The 19,640-nt window shown below is 37.6% G+C and overlaps 1 long non-coding RNA gene across 1 annotated transcript in view; it reads right to left on the bottom strand.

Annotated features, from left to right (window-relative positions):
• LOC131280294 (uncharacterized) overlaps positions 1-18,195 on the bottom strand; it is a 57,306-nt gene extending 39,111 nt beyond the window's left edge. The window contains exon 1 of the long non-coding RNA XR_009187800.2: positions 18,111-18,195. This is a non-coding gene — a long non-coding RNA (uncharacterized lncRNA). The remainder of the gene's footprint in view (positions 1-18,110) is intronic.
• Positions 18,196-19,640: the final 1,445 nt, after the last annotated feature.

Raw genomic sequence — 19,640 nt, 5'->3', positions numbered from 1 at the left:
CTATGGTTGCTTAAACTATGCAAAAGACAATTATATTTGCTTTTAGATGGTAAAGGGACAAGTGGCTGAGTATTGCCAAGTAACAAGCTTATTCTTAAAAAGAGTGATGTTATGGGTGCAGAAGTTCTTTTAGTCCCAAAATAATATTTGCAGCTTTAACTATTTAGGAGCCCCCAAAAATTCTGCAGCATATTCTTGCTTTCAATTTTGCTGTTTCGTGAATTTAAATAATACACCAAATGAAGCTGGTGGAGAATAAGCCTCGCATAGTTCATATCCTCCATATACACTAAACTTTTGTTTTCTATGTGCAGTACTTCTCTTTGTATGTCTTAGGGTTTCATTTTTTCAGTTAGATTTTATGGACTTTTGAGGAAATTTTTATGAATTTTAATGATTTGGGGGGAATTTAAAATGCATGAGTTTCTCACAAATTATTTCTTCTCAATATCAAGGGATACCCTGATATTCAAAGAAAAATCAGAGCAACATTTATGGAAAAGTCTAGATCACATACCATCAAGGAAATGGCAGGGAAAATTAAGATCAGGTAGTGAGAAATGAGTATTATTTTTAGTATAAATGAACTAAAAGAAGCTTTTTGAATCTGTCTTTCACACTTTCTGCCTGTATAACCATAGACAAGCCACTTCATTTCTCAAGGTCTCCATTTCCTCACTTATCCAATGAGATAAGAATAAGCATTGTGAAATTTAAAGCAACTATTTGAGAAAAGCTCATCAATACAATCATTATAAACAATCACCCACTATTTTAATAAAACTAATAGCTTTATTAAATCTATGGTAGCATGGAAATTTCAGAGAGCTAATGTTTTATCATTGTGAAATATTCTAATATTCTTGTCCCTTCTTGCAGGATTTAGAGGAAATTGTTTTTATATCACATGTACTTGTTCTGTATATGTTTGCTGATGGGGCCACTAATTTTATCCTGGAGTATTTGATTAGCTCTCTTAATTACCAACACAACAAAGGATAAAAATCAAACATCTGAACCATTAAGCTGGAATGAGAGTTGACTGGAAACCCTCAATTCCTCCAGGTGAATGGAGTGGTGATTAGTGTATAAAAGAAATAGCTTGCATCCCCCTCCTCCCCACACCTCCCCAATGCCTTGGCCCCAATAGTTTTAGGAATCTAGAGCTTACATCTCTTCTCTGGATCCTGGCTGTAACTCTCTGCTTCTACTGGAGCTCTCATTCCAAATTCTGCTGCTTTCTGTATAGTCTTTCCTTGTTCGACCACTCATGATTTTGAATGTTCTTTCAGCAATTTTTTCTCATCTATCAGGTAAAAACTTTTCTTCTCCATTAGAATCATCGAATCTTGCAAACAAGGGTAAATTCCTCCTTTTGCTTTTATTTCCACATGTGAAGAAGCCCGTAATTCTGAAAGACTTTTTAGCTCATCAGAGGGGAGAAAATGTATATGGAAATCTTAATTTAACAGTATAAATGCAATTTAGGAATATGTACATTCCCCTTCTGGAAGAGATGGCAGTATAGCCTCAGTGAGAGCCATTGCTGGGCTAAAATCAGCAATAATTAGGATATCCTGTTAGGTACGTGCAGAATTTCCCAGTCATCAGCAAAACTATTTGCAATAAACTACTACACACCAAAAGTATCAGATTGAAGGAGATAGGCACAATAGATTACAAAGTATGAAAAGCTTGCTAAATAAAATAAGAATGGAGACATTTGTTCATTTTAGTTTAGTCAATTCAACAACTTTATTTTAGGCATTAGGAGAAGACTGCTTGTGTATTTGTGTCTGATTATTTATGAAATAATTAGGTATAACTTTGAGTATGTAAATCAATAAACTTCTCCCAAGGTTCAGTCATTGCTTACCCTTTACAGGTTAGTTGGGATTCGAGGTTTTAATACAAAATGCTTTATTTCTGTCTTACTATTGCTAACAACTATTATGGCTCAAATGCTTTTAGATTCTGCAATTTTAATTATTTCACAGGAGAAATAATGTTGAGAGTGACTGTAAAAGGGTACAGTGTTGATTTGAAAGTTTGAAGAGGTAAAACTGTAGAAATTTTTTTTCTTTTAGGCTGCAAATGGCAAAGCCACCTGCCATTTGAAAATATGTCCCACATCAAACTCAACAGAACTCAAGCTCTATTAATTCTCTTTACTCCCTGCTTCACTCAATATCATCACTTCCCATTCACACACAGCTCATTTTTCCTACTAGAGGTGAATGTGAGCAGGATAACAGTAAGATATTTTTTAATATAGGGGAACTTGGTTTTCATTTACTTAATGAATATATATTACACACCTTCTATATGCTGAAATTTTGATTGAGATTGAGTTGAGTCTATAATCAATTTGAAAATAATTTATATCTTAACAGTATTGAGTCTTCTAATTCATGGACAATGGTATATCTAATTATTTCTATTATTATATCCATAAACCATTAACTTTGGTATCCTGTAATCTTATTAAACTTAGTTGCTAGTTCTAGAAGCTCTTTTCTTTTTTTAATTCCCTAGGATTTTCTACATAGCAGATCATGCCATCTGCAAACCAAAATGATTTTCTTCCTTCCTTTTTAATATGTGTGGCTTTTATTTTTCTCAATTGACTTCACCAGCTAAGATATCCACTGAAATGTTGAATAGAAATGGTGAGGCATTCTTGCCTTGTTCTAGATCTTAAAAGAAAAAGACTCAGTATTTCGTCATTAAGTATGATATTAGCTCTAAGTAAGTTTTCATAGATGTTTTTTTTTTTCTTCAAGTACAGGAAGTTTCCTTCTAACCATGATTTGTTGCAGACTTTTATTAGCAGCCCCTAAACTGGAGATAAGACATGAAACATGCAGGCAAATCAAATTAAGCATTGGAACTGAAGGATATATCTTTATGATTACAGTGACTATAGTTTCTAAACAATTATTTCAAATAGTCTTGCTGATCTACGTATCTTACGTTGTCATTCATATACATAAAATCCTTTAGTGTCCCATGACCAACAGGATAAAACTGAATTCACTTATGACCACTGCCTTCAGCTTCAGCTTCTCATCCTTCCCCATTCTCTCACATGCTACTCCACACTTCTGCTATTTGATCAAGGTGGACTTCCTTAGTTATGTCATAGCTTTTATCTCTGCTTTATAACTGCTATTCCTTTGTATGGAATGCCTGTCTTACCCTGTAGTCTGGGTTAAAGCATTCTACTCACTTTATATGAACCATCTAAAATAACCAGTCCCAAATCTCTCAGAACTCTAGATAAATCATTGTCTCATAGCACAACGTACAATTACTCTTTGCTCTTTTAACCATACCTCTGAACTATGCACTTCTTACAGGCATAGACCTTGGCTGTTCTATCTGTATCCTGAAGCTTTAATCTACTGGTAAGTAACAAGATACTGGTAAGTAGAACCTACTGACTGTTTAGATAGAATTCTTGAAGGAATCCAATTTAGGTGGATTCGTAAAGGCATGGCACCAGCATATTGGATCAAAGAATAAGGTAGGCTTGGCATACTCTGGCATCACTATGTAACAATATCTGAAGGAATTCTTAACTTCAGACTTTATAAAGTTAAACAGATTTATTATAAATTGCTGATTATGAATTTTGGGACAGGAATAAAATGTTTTATAATACATTATCAAAGACGGAGTTAATTGTACAATTAATGACAGGAAATATGAAACAAATTCTTTCCATCTGTTCCTTTTGCTAGATCTAGCTACGTGAAAGAAATAATTTCTAAATGGGTCTGAGTTTTGAATACCTCTATAGAACATTTGGCTATAAAAATGCCAAAGATGGATTTGAAAAATACTTGCTCACCCTAAAGATATATTCTCCCATATTCTTTTTTTTTAATTAAATGTTTTATTTACTAATTATCTTCTGGATCTACCTAGTATGAAGCTTTTATTTGTCTTTATTTATTTTTTTAATATTACATTCAAAAAATATGAGATCCTCATATACCCCCCAACTCCCTCACTCCACTCCTCCCCCCATAAAAACAATCTCCTCCATCATCACGAGACATTCGTTGCATTTGGTGAATACATCTCTGAGCACCACTGCACCTCATGGTCAATGGTCCACATCATAGCTCACACTCTCCCACATTCCACCCAGTGGGCCATGGGAGGACATACAATGTCCAGTAACTGTCCCTGCAGCACCACTCAGGACAACTCCAAGTCGCAAAAACGCCCCCACATCTCATCTCTTCCTCCCACTCCCTACCCCCAGCAGCCACCATGGCCACTTTTCTCCACACCAATGCCACATTTTCTTCAATTACTAATCACAATAGTTCATTAATAGAATATCAGTAAGTCCACTCTAATCCATACTCTATTCCTCCATCCTGTGGACCTTAGAATTGCTGTGTCCACTCCACATCTATATCAAGAGGGGGCTTAGATTCCACATGGATGCTGGATGCAATTCTCCTGCTTTCAGTTGCAGGCACTCTTGGCTCCCTGTTGTGGTGGTTGACCTTCTTCACCTCTATGTTAGATGAGTGGGTTAAGTCCAATAAACCAGAGTGTAGGAGTTGCAGGTCTGTTGAGGCTCAGGGCCTGGCTATCACATGGTCAGTCCAGAGATTCAGGTCCCCTGGGTATACATTAAACCCCAGCACCAACTACAGTTCCAGTAAAATTAAAAGGAGAGATTTGTGGACAAAGATCATATCTAAGTCCAGCTCCATCGCACAGAAACACAAACTCCAAAGTAGGGCCAACTGAGATGGCACTGAACTCCATCTGCCATGACCATAGAACCTGTGGGTCTCTGTAGCCCTCAGCAGAACCAATACCTGGGGTTGTATCTACTTTATCTGTCTCTGGGACTCTGCTCAGGTGTGCATAAGGGCAACCCCTCTGATAACCTCCTGGCACCCATATTCTTAAGCATCAAAACGAAGTTGACTTCATCCTACTCCAACTTTCCCTCTTCCTAGCACTTTGAAGAAAACATATTATCTAATGTATTAGTCAGCCAAAGGGGTGCTAATGCAAAATATCAGAAATCTGTTGGCTTTTATATAGGATATTTATTTGGGGTAGAGACTGACAGTTACCAGACCATAAAGCATAAGTTATTTCCCTCACCAAAGTCTTTTGCCATGTGTAGAAGCAAGACGGCTGTCAATATCTGCAAGGGTTCAGGCTTCCCCTTCTTCTTAAGGCTCTGTGGTCCAAGCTTCTTCCAACCTCAGCTGTAGGCTGGGATAAGTCTCATCTCTCTCCTGGGGCTCATTTCTCTCTGGGTTCAACTGCTTGGAACTCTCCACAAGACCAGCTATAACCTATAAGGCAAATGGCCCCTCTTTCTTCCTGGGGTCTCTGCCCTGTCTATTAAAGCATTCATGTATCTGCTTCTCTGTGTATTTGCATCCCAGAGTTCCAGAATCCAAAATTCCAAACTCCCTCCTCTGCCCTGAGGTTTTCAATTCCTACTGACATGGCTCAATCAAAGTCCTAGGCACAATTTAATCAAGCAAAAGTGAAACCTCTAAAGTTAAAACAATCTAATACGACCAGAGGAAGAGACAAGCTTACACACATAATCCAATATTTATTTTCTGAATTCATAAAGAATGTTCAACTGCTACCTCTAGTATAATCTTTTTTTTTAAGTAACTGGGCCTGGGATTAAAGCCTTGAACCACATATGTGGGAAGGCAGTGCTCAACCACTGAGTCACATTACCTGCCTTGAGTTGGATTTTTCATTTGTTGTTCTTTTATTTTTATTTTATTTTAGGAAGAACCAAACAGAACCTGGGACCTCCCATGTAGCACTGAATAAGGAAAATAAATACATCAATAATGTGAATGTTTTAACTGTTTCAAAATGCTTCCCTACATAATTATAAATTTTATAAAAATAAAAATTAATATTTTTTGATGAGAGATGCCTGAAAGTTATCACCTAAATCAAGATATCAAAGTAAATATCATTAATTATGAGACACATTGAAATCATGTGCACTTGATAGAATAGGTGAGAAAAGCAGTTTCACTTCTGCGATATCCAGCCAAAGATGCATAACATGAATCTACTCAACAAGGAAGCATCAGACTAACCACGATGAAGAACATTCCACAAAATAATTTGCCTGTAACCTTCAAAAGTCTCAAGGTCATCTGTATTAGTCTGGGTTCTCCAGGGAAACAGAACCAACAGGTGACACATGAATTTAACCATCACAATCATGAAAGTTAAGAAAAGACTATGAGATTGTTCTAACTTGAGGAAGACTGAATAAACATCACGATGAAGTATAGTGTGTGAGTCTGAAATGTATTCTTGGGTTCTAAAGGATATATTGGGGACAATGTCAGCATTTGAATGATGTCTAAGGCTAGAATGATAATGGCACAATGTTAATTCCCTGATTGTAGTGTTTTGTGATTGTATAAGAAAAGTCTGTTTGGGGTTAATGAGGCATCATGTTCTCAATTTACTAACAAGTCAGAAAAAAGTAAGTTCTTTGTATGGTCCTTGCAATTTTTCTTTAAGTGTCAAAATGTTTTCCAAAAAAATTAAAAATTCTTGAGAAATATAGGCATACTTTTTAAAAAATCTATTATGTATTCAATGAATGGTTTTCAAACTCTGTAGCTATTGAATCTTTTATTCAAAAGAACTATTATATGGAAACATGGGTATAAAGCAGATACATGTCAGCTGCCCAGCCCTTTCAGGCACCCCTGTGGGATGCTCATGAGACCTGGTCTTTGTTAGACTAATAAAAGAAACAGGCAAAATATAGACTAGGTCAGATAATGAAAGTTTAGCATAATTTCTATGGGAGCAAAATCGGATTTGGAGAAAGGAGATTTGGGGCTGGGGGCTCCAATGTAATGCACGAAGATTATAGAAATTCTTTTCTAGTTCCCTCGGTTTTCTCAAATCAGTAAGGACCAAGATCATCAGCTGGAAAAGGGAATCAGTGAGGAGTTTGTGGAGGTTTAGTAAGAGAAGAGACAGTCTGAAATAGTCATCTCTGATGACAGGAAAGTGAATCGATTGGGGGTTTATTGTATGGCATTGGGCACCATTAACAGCCCACTGGATATTAGAAGTTATAAATTTAAAGTGAGTTCAGTTAGCAGTTTTAACAATTCATGTTTATCTGCAAAGGTACAGGTTATATTAAAGAGATTTGGATTTAACTTGGATTATAGCTTTGCCGGGGGAATAGGGAAAAGAAAAAGGGAAAAAAAGAGGGTTGAAGGTATATACAAGTGAGTTATAGATAGTTATAGATAATAGGCATTATGTACATTGTTAGAGGAGAATGTGCTTCTTTGCCTGTCTCAGGTTTATTATCACAGGTGTTCCGGTAATCCTTGTATTTCTTATTGGAGAAAAGCATAGCCTTGTCTTTTGTGGAAGACAGAGTACCATATCGTCCCCACATTGTTCTGTGCACTTCACTGTCACTAATGTCACAGCATTGTTTCATAATGATCTGTTTGCATGTTTGTCTCCCCAGCAATATTTAGAGGTCCTAAAGGACAGGGAGAATGTCCTTTTTTAAGGGTCCAGCACATAGCCTGGCACATAGAAGAATATCAGTCTTACAGGAAATAATTTTATTTTTGAAACAAAACCACCATCTTGTGGCATAATAAGGTATTATCACTGTAGACTTCAAACTTTATCATTTCTTAGTAATTATTAGAATAAATATGTTTATTTTCTGGTCCTTGAACTCTATACAAAAGGGGAATAATTAAAATAACAGGGTCTTATCCAAAGATATACAATTTTCACATGTCTGCTTACGTATCTGTCTGTATAAGTTAAACGCTTGTTTCTTTCTAACCGAATATTTTGTTTCAAGGAGAAACAAAATCATATTTACCTAAAAGTGAGGGCATTTATTTCAAGTACTTGCAGAAGTTTCCCAGAATTGAAATAGAAAAAGTAACATACAACTAGTATTTTTGACAACTGAAAAACCATCAGGTACACAGGCCAGGTTGTCTATATCTCAAAAGTAAAACAGATCTGTAGATCTTTTTTTTTGATTCTCCTCTCTCTCCCAACAGATCTTTCATCTGGTCCCTCAGCTTGAAAGTCTTCCACAATGACTAACCCTGACCTCATTCTATATAAAGTCATTCCTGCTTTAAAACCACTACTAACCGACACCATCGCTCAGTGGACTAGTTCTAAAATGCAGAGTTATCTGATTGGCCCACATAATATTTTCTCAAAAGACCAGTCTATGGATGTTGTTCCTCATCTGAAAATTCTTCCTTCCTGGCCCAATTGATTGTGGTATAAAGACAGGCTAGTGTTTTTCCAGCCACCCAGAAGAATATGGGCAGGTCTGTCAGCCAGGGCTCAATCAAGGAAGGAGAACCCTAGGAGCACTATGAAATAAGGGATATACTATAGAAACTGGGCCTTATACACTGTGGACGAAGTGGAGGAAGGAAGAACCAAAAAGAGAGTTGGAATATCAGAGTAAAGTCACCGAGTAGCCAGCTAAAGAACATCCAGCATTAAATTTGAAAGGTCATCAAATACAATGTTGGTACAGGTGAAGGACCTAGAAACTAAACAGCTTCACATTGTTGATACCTGCTCCAAATTTTCTATCTATAGAATATTGCCTTGAATTTGCTGTTGATATTTTGTTCCTGATGACATTTACTAATTTATATTACCTGTTCTGACATTTCTTATAGTTTGGATACTAACCGAGTGAATTTGATGCTGAATTTCCAATTTTTAGTGAGTACCATAAAATAATAACCATAGTTCCAGTTTAACACTCTGAGCTGCATTAGTTTTGGGTTTAATTTTCTCCATGATTTGTGTTTGTATGGGCTTTCATCTCTGGATTTTTCCCATGTATCTAAGAGAATTAAGACTGTTTACTTTGATTCTTTCTGAATGTTAAAGGAAAGAGATGTCCTGTTTGATGAGTTTATGAATGTCTAAGAAGTTCTGAGATCTTCTGGAGATTGATATACTCACCTAGTTGAAGGTATGAGAACGTCACTGAGAAAAGTGCCAAATATCAACGCTATTTCTTTCAAAACAAGGTCTTCAGGAAGAGTAAATTTGCTGAGGTATATGGGAAAGAGGCTTTATGGGGAAAGAGAGTTTAGCTATAAACATTTATGGCTGAATTTTAAGCTTACAAACAAGAGAACACAGAAAACCACTTATAAAGTAAAATTGTGGAGTGTTGAAGGGAGAAACCCTGTAGAGGTTACGTGCCATCTCCTTGTCCCAAAAGCAGTGAATTTATCATCCTCAAATTTATTTGAATGGGGCAGGGTGGAATTAAGCTGCTATTTGGCAGTCTGTGGTAAGAAATATTTTCCTTTGTATCATATAGCACTAGTGAGAGAATGCAACAAAATAAGCAGTTGCAGATTCTGGCATTACAATGTTTCTTAAAATTCTGTTCCCAAATTTGAGATGATTGCCTTGTGATCCTGTAGCACATATGCTCCAGTCAAGCCCTAGAGTGGATAGTTTATAGGAAGCTCATCTCTTTGTTATTTTCAATTTAACTTTCTTGAATTTCAATTAAAGAAGGAAATGAACTACACACCAATGTTCAGTCCTGAGTATGAACTGAAAGAGAGGGGCATATGACTAATGTTCCTGTTTAGTCAAGAGATGCTTTTGGACATTAGAAATCAAGCCTATGGCTATAGAATATAAAGGTGTCAGAGTAAACATATCAATTTAACTTTAAAAAGAAGAACACCAATTAAAATTAGCAATATTTATCATACAAAAGAAGTTACAAGGTCTAAGAAATATATTTGTAGTATATACTGTATCCCCCAGACATTTGTCATATAAGTACAATCTATCAAAATCTGGCATCAAAGGACAGTATATGTTGCCAAACTAAATAGTATTTGTGTCAAAATATGTTAACACTTTAATCTGCAATAAATGAGATCACCTGTCAGCTGTAACAAATTATCGCCCAGGCAGTTGTGGGTGTCCTATTGTTAAAGTCATCTCTAAACTGAACACCCAAAATCAGAGATACTTTTTCAGGTCAAACTCCCAATTTCACTCTACTACATTGCCCTTTTCAACCAGTTTCTTCTACAATCTGACTTGGATCCCAACCTTTTTAATGTCCTGACTGATGAATGCTTAAATCAATAACTGTGCCACCTAAGTGGAGGGTTATTATCATTCATTGCCATAAATATTGTGGTCTGAGTATTACTGGATGCCAATCCTATCTTCAGATGTCTAGTTAAATAACTATAACTTAACTCTACATGGAAATTACTACTAACTACAAAATATATTCCATTAACACCAAACTAATTGTTCCTTCCCAATTCAACTTCCCTTTAATCTAGATCCCCAAAATGTCTGCCACCACTCCAAAACTATCAGCAAAGATAGGAAATAAAATAGAGAAGAAGTAGAAGTAAAAAGAGAAAATAATTTTAAGTTATTGTGGTTAAACTATCTTATTTTACAAATTTTATAAATAAAAGATAGCTATTACTAAGGCCGCTTACCAAAGACCCATATAAATGAGGGACTGTGAATCTTTAGTACCATTTGCTTCCCAGCAAATCTGCTCCTGTCTGTAACCCCAGCATTTAGAAGAGTGTCTGGCATATAATAGATATGTGAGAAATAGCTGTTAAATGCATAAATGAATCTACTACATTACAGAAAAAGTAGATGTAAGATTGGAATCCATCTTACATGTTCCTCCTGAAGTTAATGGCCTCTCTGGATCTTCTATCTTGTCCACCACAATCTCCTGATAAGGTGCACGGGCTCTTTCCCTTCTTCTAATATGGATGCCCCTGAGTGCATTTCCAGACTCAGAGGATACATTTCCTGTAGATACCTGAGCCTTACAGTCATCACCATGCCTATCATCCCCATCCTCAACATCTCCAGCATCAAGTCTTAGCCAATAATAGTTACAAAGTCTTTTATCATCATGCCCAACTTGGCCCTTGTGACAAGTCACCCTCCAGAACAGGATGTTGGCTTACTTTTGCATAACCAAAAGATCCAACTAAAGTGTGTGTCTCCCACAGAAAGGAGCAGTTTTTGTGCCACCACCCCCCTACTCCAACAAAGAGGAAGACTATCCAAGAGGGGCAGGAAACAACCTAAGGGCCTTAAAGATTTCAGAAAGAGCAGATACTACTTTCAGAGTACCCCACTAATTTATTGTACATGGTACAATGAGATGAGCAACCAGAGTACAAAGAGCAGTAGAGCTCACAGAAAAAAGAATCCACTTACTCATGTTGGAATCAGGGAAACTTTGGTGATTAGAGCTGTAGCATTCCAAAAATGAGTCAAATACAGGAGTGGAAAGAAAGGCTAAAGGCACAACCCCAAGTATTTTTATATCAGACCAAAAAGGTTTGATTATTTGTTGGACAATATGAAGCCACTGAAAACCTCTGGGCAGAGAAATGATATAATCAGAGTTGTAAACCAGGAAGATCAGTCCTGGTTAAGAGTTTCTGGAGAGAGAAAAGGAAAGAGGAACAATTAAGACATTGCTGTGGAACTCCAAATCAGAGGGAATTAAAAGGCAAGGGGGAATATAGAGTCTGGAAAAAGGAGGTATTAGTAGACTTTTACCAGATTATTTTAAAAAATTGATGAAGTAGGTACTGAATGAACAGGTAAACTGAAGTTATTAGAGTGAAATATAGTTAACTCCCATGTTTGCATGAACTTCCACTAGAATGTAGGCACTCCATCTAAACTAATCTATGCTTCTATTATACCCACACAATAATTACATTTGGAGTCTTTTGGTTGCACTTCATAAATACAAGGACCATAACTAATAGATTCTGCTATCATAAATAACACAACTGTCGATGTATTTTTAGATGCACATATATCATCATGCATGAGTTTGAATAAACTGTGCATCTTTTAAAGAGAATTGTGATTTTATTCATAGATCGTTGAAGGTCACGGAATGCCTAGTTAAATAATAATAAGGTTTGTCTCCTCCAACTATTCTTGATGGATAGCTCTGGGAACTAAAATTTTCCTGGGAAAAAAATTTTTTTTTTCATTTTCAGAGAATAGAAAGCAAAAGCCAGTAAACATTCAGGCCTCCTGCCAAAGAAAAATTATCTATGCCTAGAATGGAGAAATTCCCAGCACATGAAGATTTTTTTCTTTATCTCCATGGCATAGTCACGTCTTACTCCAAGAGCCTCTGTCAGTTGCCAGGAAAATAGTTGGACTACTGGGCATGTTGTTAAGAGCACCTTCCCCCCCACACACATACACACAAATTGTACATAAACTCCTTGGCAGTGACTCCTGTTGCTAGCAGAGTAAAATTCTTCATGACATCGAAAGCCTAAAAATAATTATTCAGAAAATAGAAGACAATTAATTTATACCTGTTGAGTGGCTGATACGTATATGTGTCAGGTACTTGCTGAGTGATTCACATTCACTTGCTGAGTGATTCACCTAATTAAGTATTAGGTCTAACCTAATACTAAAGATAATCCATTGAGGTACATATTAGTATCCTGCCTCTATAAATGAGAGAATTGAGGCACAGAAGATATGAAATCTGCCCAAATTTATAGAGCTGATAAGTGAAACAGAGATTGGATTTATGTCAGTTGGATTGCATACTATAAATGATTTTACTATCTAAAGAACAAGGACATATTTTGGAAATCAGCATTTATTGAGTACCTCCCAAGACGGAACTTTAGAGTTAAACAATGTAATAGAGAAAAGAGACATTTCATTTCTCTGCTCTGTAGTCTTCTAAAAGGTGAAATAGCAAGAGGTGGTAATCTCTTCATCGACGTATATTTACTGTATGATATTCTCAGAATCTCTTGGTCCTACTGTACCTTCAAGCGTATATCTTGATTTCTATTAATTCTCACTGTGTTCACCAATGACACTCTGGTCTAGGCCACCATCATCAGCCTGGAAGACTGCAAATGTTTCCCTAAACAGCCTCTCAATTTCCACTCTTCATTCTTTATGTTCAGTTTTCCAAAGAGCAGTCAGGGCAAGGTATTTAAAATATCAAGCAGATTGTATTGCACTCTGTTCAAATGTTCCCAGAAAGCATTCCACCAAACTCTGCCTTGACTCCTGACTTCCTTCCTGGCCTCATTACTTGCCCCTCTTCCTATCCTGTGCTGTGTGACAGCCACACTGGGCCTGCTGATGCTAAAACCAGGACAAGCTCATTCTTGTCTCAGGTCATTTTTATCACCTGGGATGCTTTCCCTCAGGGTCTGCACACTGCGCTCTCCTCAGAAAGGCTCTCCATGATTGCACTGTCAAAAAGATAGTCATGTAACACTATGTCTTGTCTCTGCTTGATTTATCTTCATAGCCATTGGCTCTACTTGATACTTCTTTAATGTCTGGCTCCTCCAGCAAAATGTAAGCTCTATAAATATATGTGTTTTGTTTACTGCCCTATCCCCAGTGTCTGTAATAGTGTTAGGTACATAACAGAATCTAAAAATATATCTTGTGTGAATTAAATGAGCAGATGAATGAAAGAACAAAGGAATGCTATAAACACTTTCCTCACTGATTTCACAAGCACCCTGTTCCCAAGAGAGGACATTATGGGAATCATTTTGCCTATTTGCCACTGAGTAACAGCCGTGTGCTTTAATTCCTGTTGTCTCAGCAAACCGAGGATTTTAATTTTCTTTGCTAGTTGAGAGAAGAGAGTCTTCTCCTGATCTTCATAAGGAAGCCATTGCCTTGGAGTAGGAGGCTGCTAGCGATGTCAAGAGAGAAAACAGGTTGAGAGAAGCACAAAGCAAGGGCAAAACCTGATAATACCGAACCCACGACAACTAGTGAACTCACCACAACTGGTGAACCCAACCTACCTCTGCCTTTTTAGTTTCTTTTTTAACCTTCAAGCACTAAAAGCATTGAGATTTTTATTACCTGCAATCAAAAGCAGTTGAGCTAACACATGTTCACATCAGAAGGCTGGTTATTTAGTAAACATAGTTATTCATTATACCTACTTTCACAGTCACCTATATACATTAGTTCTAAAAATAGGAATGACGTTTTATTAAATTTCATTTCTGTCAAAATTTTGATACTCTTTTTTAGACATTTAAAAATCCATTGGGGGATCAAATAATTAGTTAGGTTTTTAATAAAGTTGTTTTACTGAAGTTGTTTACACTTTTGTTTTTTGTTTGCTGGAATATATTTTTAGTGCCTTTCAAGATCCTTTAGAACAAGAAACTCCAATTCTAAAAGAATCTTCTGTCTTTGAAGTGTGATTGTCATCACATGCTAAATTGATCACTTAGTTTTGTGAGAAATGTGATTGAGATTTCCAAAATAAACATAAATCCATCTGATGTTAAAACTAAAATATAAGCTACAATAACAAGCAAAACATGGAAACCATATGGAAAGAAGAGGGAGGTAAGAAAAATATATAACTAATTATAGTGATTTTTTTTTTCTTAATGGACAATATGAAAAGAAAAACATTGGAACAAGAGGTATTCATGGGAAATAAATGCAAATTCAGCTTCCTCCTTGGCTTGGAGTCTTTCTGAAGTTCAAACAAGTCATATACTATAATTTTAGGAGAAAAAAAGGATAAAAATATATTATGGAAAAATTATGTCAAAAGCAACATGGAACATAAAATATTAAGGAAGATAATAGATGGGGAAAAACCAAAGGGGGAAAGTTTGAATTCCATTTGGGACTATGTAATATAAGACTTAGTAATGCCATTATATTTGTATCCACAGAATTTAATAAGAGCATTGTAAACATGCAGAAATTTTTATTTTATTGAATTTTTCCACAAGAAAGGTCATAGACTGATCCTCGGAATAATTACATTTTCATCCTAGCAACTACATTCCATGGATGATAGATGTTACTTTGATAACTTATATTAACGTTAAACATTCTGAACTTTTGAAAACAATTATAAGGAAATGACAATTTATTATGTAATGTCCTGCTTGTTATTTGTTGTAATATTGGTGACAACCTGGTTTAATGAATCAGCTTTTTCCATGCAGTGTTCTGTGGTGCATTGAGTTCCTCAAAATGCTAGTAACCGCTCAACTAAAAAAAAAAGGGGGGGGGGGAGTGGATCTATTCTCAAATGCATAAAGATTGGATAAATAATGAATTAAAGTTAATCTGATTCTTTCCTGCAAAATCTATCAGATATTTTAACATCCTGATGGGCATTGTAAATGTCTTGGAGGAGCTTATTTTCCAAATTTATCTGCATATTTTTAACTTCTTAAAAAAAATGGTACCCTGAGAAACACAGTTAGGAATTTCCTTATTTATAGTTTTTAAAATCTGTGGGATAGATGAACCATTCTACCATTCTCTAGATAGATTGTATAGATGTAGAAGTAGATGTAAATATAGATATAGGTTATAGATATAGATTATGGATATAGTTACAGATACAAATACTCCATCTCCCTCTTGGTGGTGGGACAGGCGGTGGGACACAGATGGCGGCATATGCGCTCATGCTAAGACTTTTTTCTTCACTATGAAAATGCTTTAATGGCGGTATCTGTACAGCATGTGATGTCAAGACAGGAAAGACAGCAAGTACATAGCACAATGTGTCAGTATGTATGCTAAAAGACATTTGAAATCCATAATCCATTTTTATACCAACATGCTATTTTAAATTGAATACATTTATGCAATTTAGGAAGTATCATTTGCTACACTTGCCCCAGTAATGAGGTGGGAACTTCTTAGTAAAAGCTCTTTAATTCTCTTTCCATTAAGTCTTTGTCAACACTTAGTATTTCAAAGACTTTATGCAGTTCAGGGCATCATCAACCAATACCTGCTGAGTACCTTGAAGGTTCAGGGGAGACAAAAATTTATAAGACAGCACATATGCAAGTCCTTTAAAAGCAAGGATGACCGTGGAAATAGTTACAGATGTGGCTTATCTAATTCTTTTAGCTGACCAACATACTGGATTATTTCAGCATTTCAAGAGCTTTCATCACAAGTAAGACAACTCTCTAGCATGCATCACAATAGCCATTCAAAGTTATCTAGACATATGAAGGCATTTGGACAGGACCAATAAAAATGAAGACTTGGAATAGGAAAAAAAATGAAATTGATTGGAATCATAAATTACCAGAGTGCTAACAAGTTATGTTTTTTTTTCTTGTTTGAGGGACTTAGTGGGTATTTTTGAAAGGCCCTTCAACCAAATTCTTAAAGAAAAAAAAGTGATGAGCATTTTCATGTACCTTGTTGATAAATGCTACTTTCAGATTCAAAAACAACCATTTGTAAAAGTAGTAGTCAATCAACAAAAGATTTTTTTGTGTGATCACCATAGGATTTGAATTCTTTTAATCTCTCTGAGGTGAATGAAACCATTAGTTTCTGTTGTACTGTGGAATAGGAGGTAAGTATCATTTTAGAAGCCTTTTCAAGTATTTGGGTAGTGTCTGGTTTGGGGCTATTACAGATAATGCCTTTATTAACATTCCTGCAAATGTTTTAGTTTATGATCAAATACATTTCTGCTAGGTATATGCCTGTGCGTGTGACTGATGAGTCTTGGAGAATGTAGGTGCTATTGTAGTGTATATTACTAAAGAGTTTCTAAAGTGATTGGACCAATATACCCCCATACCAGCCATGCATGAGTTCTCTAATTGCTTCTCATCTTTGTCAACTGCGACGGCTTGCTCGGTCGGTAGAGGTGGGGTCTGGCTGCGGACGAGGGGTCGGTCCCGCTTGGGACGAGGGGTCGGTCCGGCAGCAGATGAGGGGTCGGTCTCACAGGGGTTGTGCGGTTCGGCTGATGGGGTCGCCCGGCGAAGCCGGCGACGAGGGGGTCGCCCGGAGAAGCAGGCGACGAACTGGGGACAAGGGAGGCCAGGCCCTTGTCGGGGGCTCTCAGGACTGGAGGGCGCACGGCAGAAGAACTACAGCGGAGACAAGGTAAACACGCAAGTCCAACTTTATTGAGGGAGAGGCAACAGTTTTATAGGGGCTGGGGAAGGCTGATTGGTCGAAGCCACGCCCTGTTCTGATTGGTTGCCAGCGAAAGGTCAGTGGGAGGTACTGGAAGGGGGAGGGTTGGTGATTAGGGATTGGCTGTTGCTGTTGCCAGGAGAAGTGGCAGGGTTTAGGGATTGGTGGCTGCTGTTGCTGGGGTAGAGGGCAGACTGGAGTTTCCCGCCTTGTGCCTGGCTGTTGCTGCTGTGGGGGGGGGGGGGGGGGGGGAGGCAGACTGGAATTTTCCGCCTTGCGCCTGCGCAGGGAGAAAGAAGAAAGGTGTTGCCTCATAAGGCATTGTGTGGCGCCACCCGGGGGGAGGGGCGGCCGCGGAAGCATGGCTGCCGAGAAGGGGAGACCCGAGGGCACTCTGCGCCCATGCCGAGCTCCCTTCAGGGGTGGCGGTGAGTCCGACCAGCCACCCTATTATGGGGCAGCGGCTAGGAATTAGGCCTACCGCGGCCGCTCCCCTGCCAGGCCAGCAAACCACACTTCAGCCGGAGGGGTGACCGCAGTCAACACTTAGTATTTTCTGTCTTTTATTCTATCCAGTCATGTGGTGTACCTCAGTATTACATTTTAACTTGGTTTTCATTGATTTGATTTGATGTTCAATGAAGTTAGTCAAGTTTTCAAATTATTAATACTTATAAAATAGTAAGACTTCATGCTATTAATACTTCTGTCTTGTAGTATTTGATCAGTTTTGTCCATTTTTCTACTAAGTTTTTGTCTCTTTCTAGTTGATCTTTATGAGGACCTTATGTATTCTGGATTTTGTGGCTTTTTTTTTTTGGCAAGTGAGCAGAAATTTAATCCAACAAGCCAAATCCCTTATCATCATCCGACTCTTCTGATTCCTCCTTCTTTTTTTTTTATGTCTGTCTTCTCTGCTTCAACTGGGGCTGAGCTGGCAGCAGGAGGGGCAGCGCCCAGGGCCATGGACACGGCGGCCGCCCCACTGGCAGCCCACTGGCCAGCTTGCCAAAGCCCTGGCAATTCCGTCTTCCACGTTTTCCCGTTTAACTCACCTTGTTGAGGCGGTCGTCATCCACCTCGATGCCCACACCGTCCGGGATCTTCTTGATGTCCTTGACGCTGGGTGAGGCACTGGCCCAGAGGGCGGCCAGTAGGTGGCAGGCGACGGAGCGCATCCCGCGGCGAGGCGGGGCGGCGTCACCCCGCTGGTCCCCCGCCTCCCTGGGCTACAGGCCGAGGAAGGCCGCGAGGCCGCCCCGCCGCGAGCCGCCCAGCCCGCACCCGCCCCGCGCAAGACCAGCAGTCTGGATTTGTGTCTTTATACCTGTATGTGTGTTGCCTTATCCTCACCCACTCTGTATCTTACCTTTTTCACTCCCTTAAATGTGTCATTTGATAAACAGAAATTTTCTATTTTAATTTGTTCTAATTTATCCCCTTCCAGGTAGAGGGTAGGAGGTTGCCGCGGGTCAAGTTTTGGCAATTAAGCTAGGACATCTCAGTACAGACAGTTCCAGACATTAAAAGGTTTAATGAATTCACATTTTATTAAGGTGTTGAACAATACCAGTAAAAATATAGGCTCTGACTTTAATCAATGAACTGGAAAAGCAACTTCAAATGGAGTATATTGGTCATAGCTGGTCTTCATGTTACTCATTTTTCAATGCTCATACCTGAACAATTATCTGCGCTGTCCTTCCCCTAATCCCCTACCATCACAACTATTAATCTTTGCTTGGTAGTCTCTGTGTTGCAAAACATCTATCCTATTCTGGATTTTTAAAACAAACTAGCATGACACAAATTAATTTCATGTACCACTAATGAGTTTAAAATTTAGGCATATACAAACCTTCTACGTATATTTTTCTGTTCTGCTTTTTGAATGATTAATTATCAAATGTAAACAACACAAAACTGATAACATGTTTTTCCCATCACTCAACTCAATGTGGTTTAGTTCATAAACTGGATTTTTATTAAGCTGGAAGCAAACATTTGGGACATAAAATATTTTTTCTTTATTTGGAGATTTCTCCTTGTAAATTCTTTAAGTCACTTTGATGAGACTTTCATGATGATTATATGATTTTTCTGTCATTACTTCTAAAGGAGCCAGTTATTTCTGGAAATGGGGCTGCATTTCTGAATGACACATAGACACACATGAGAAGGAAATAAACATTAGGCTTTCTAAGTTGACTCATGGGAAACCTAGTTAATACATCCTGTTACTTTCCCTTCTTCCAATTCAATAGATACAAGTTCTCATTAATATTGCTAACTAAGAGCCATTGAACAATTCTATTTTGGGGTACATTTTTTATCTAAAACCTCTGTCATTTGAAAATAACTAATGTGCTAAGGTCTGGCTATGTTGATATAGAATCTTATCTATGCAAATATATTTTACATACTATTGGAAATAATTACTATTAATTGCAAAATTTACACTCCTATTTCCAAATTAAAATAGTACCAAATATATTACTACTTTCAAATCTGCTAGATTAACTTCTAAATATAAATTAAGCACTGAATAATTTTTCCAAATACCTCATATAACTCTGTTTTGGAGT

This window comes from Dasypus novemcinctus, chromosome 10, assembly GCF_030445035.2.
Source record: "Dasypus novemcinctus isolate mDasNov1 chromosome 10, mDasNov1.1.hap2, whole genome shotgun sequence".
Lineage (NCBI taxonomy): Eukaryota > Metazoa > Chordata > Mammalia > Cingulata > Dasypodidae > Dasypus > Dasypus novemcinctus.
The sequence above is the reverse complement of the archived record's forward strand: the minus strand, read 5'-3'. Positions and strand labels throughout refer to the sequence as shown.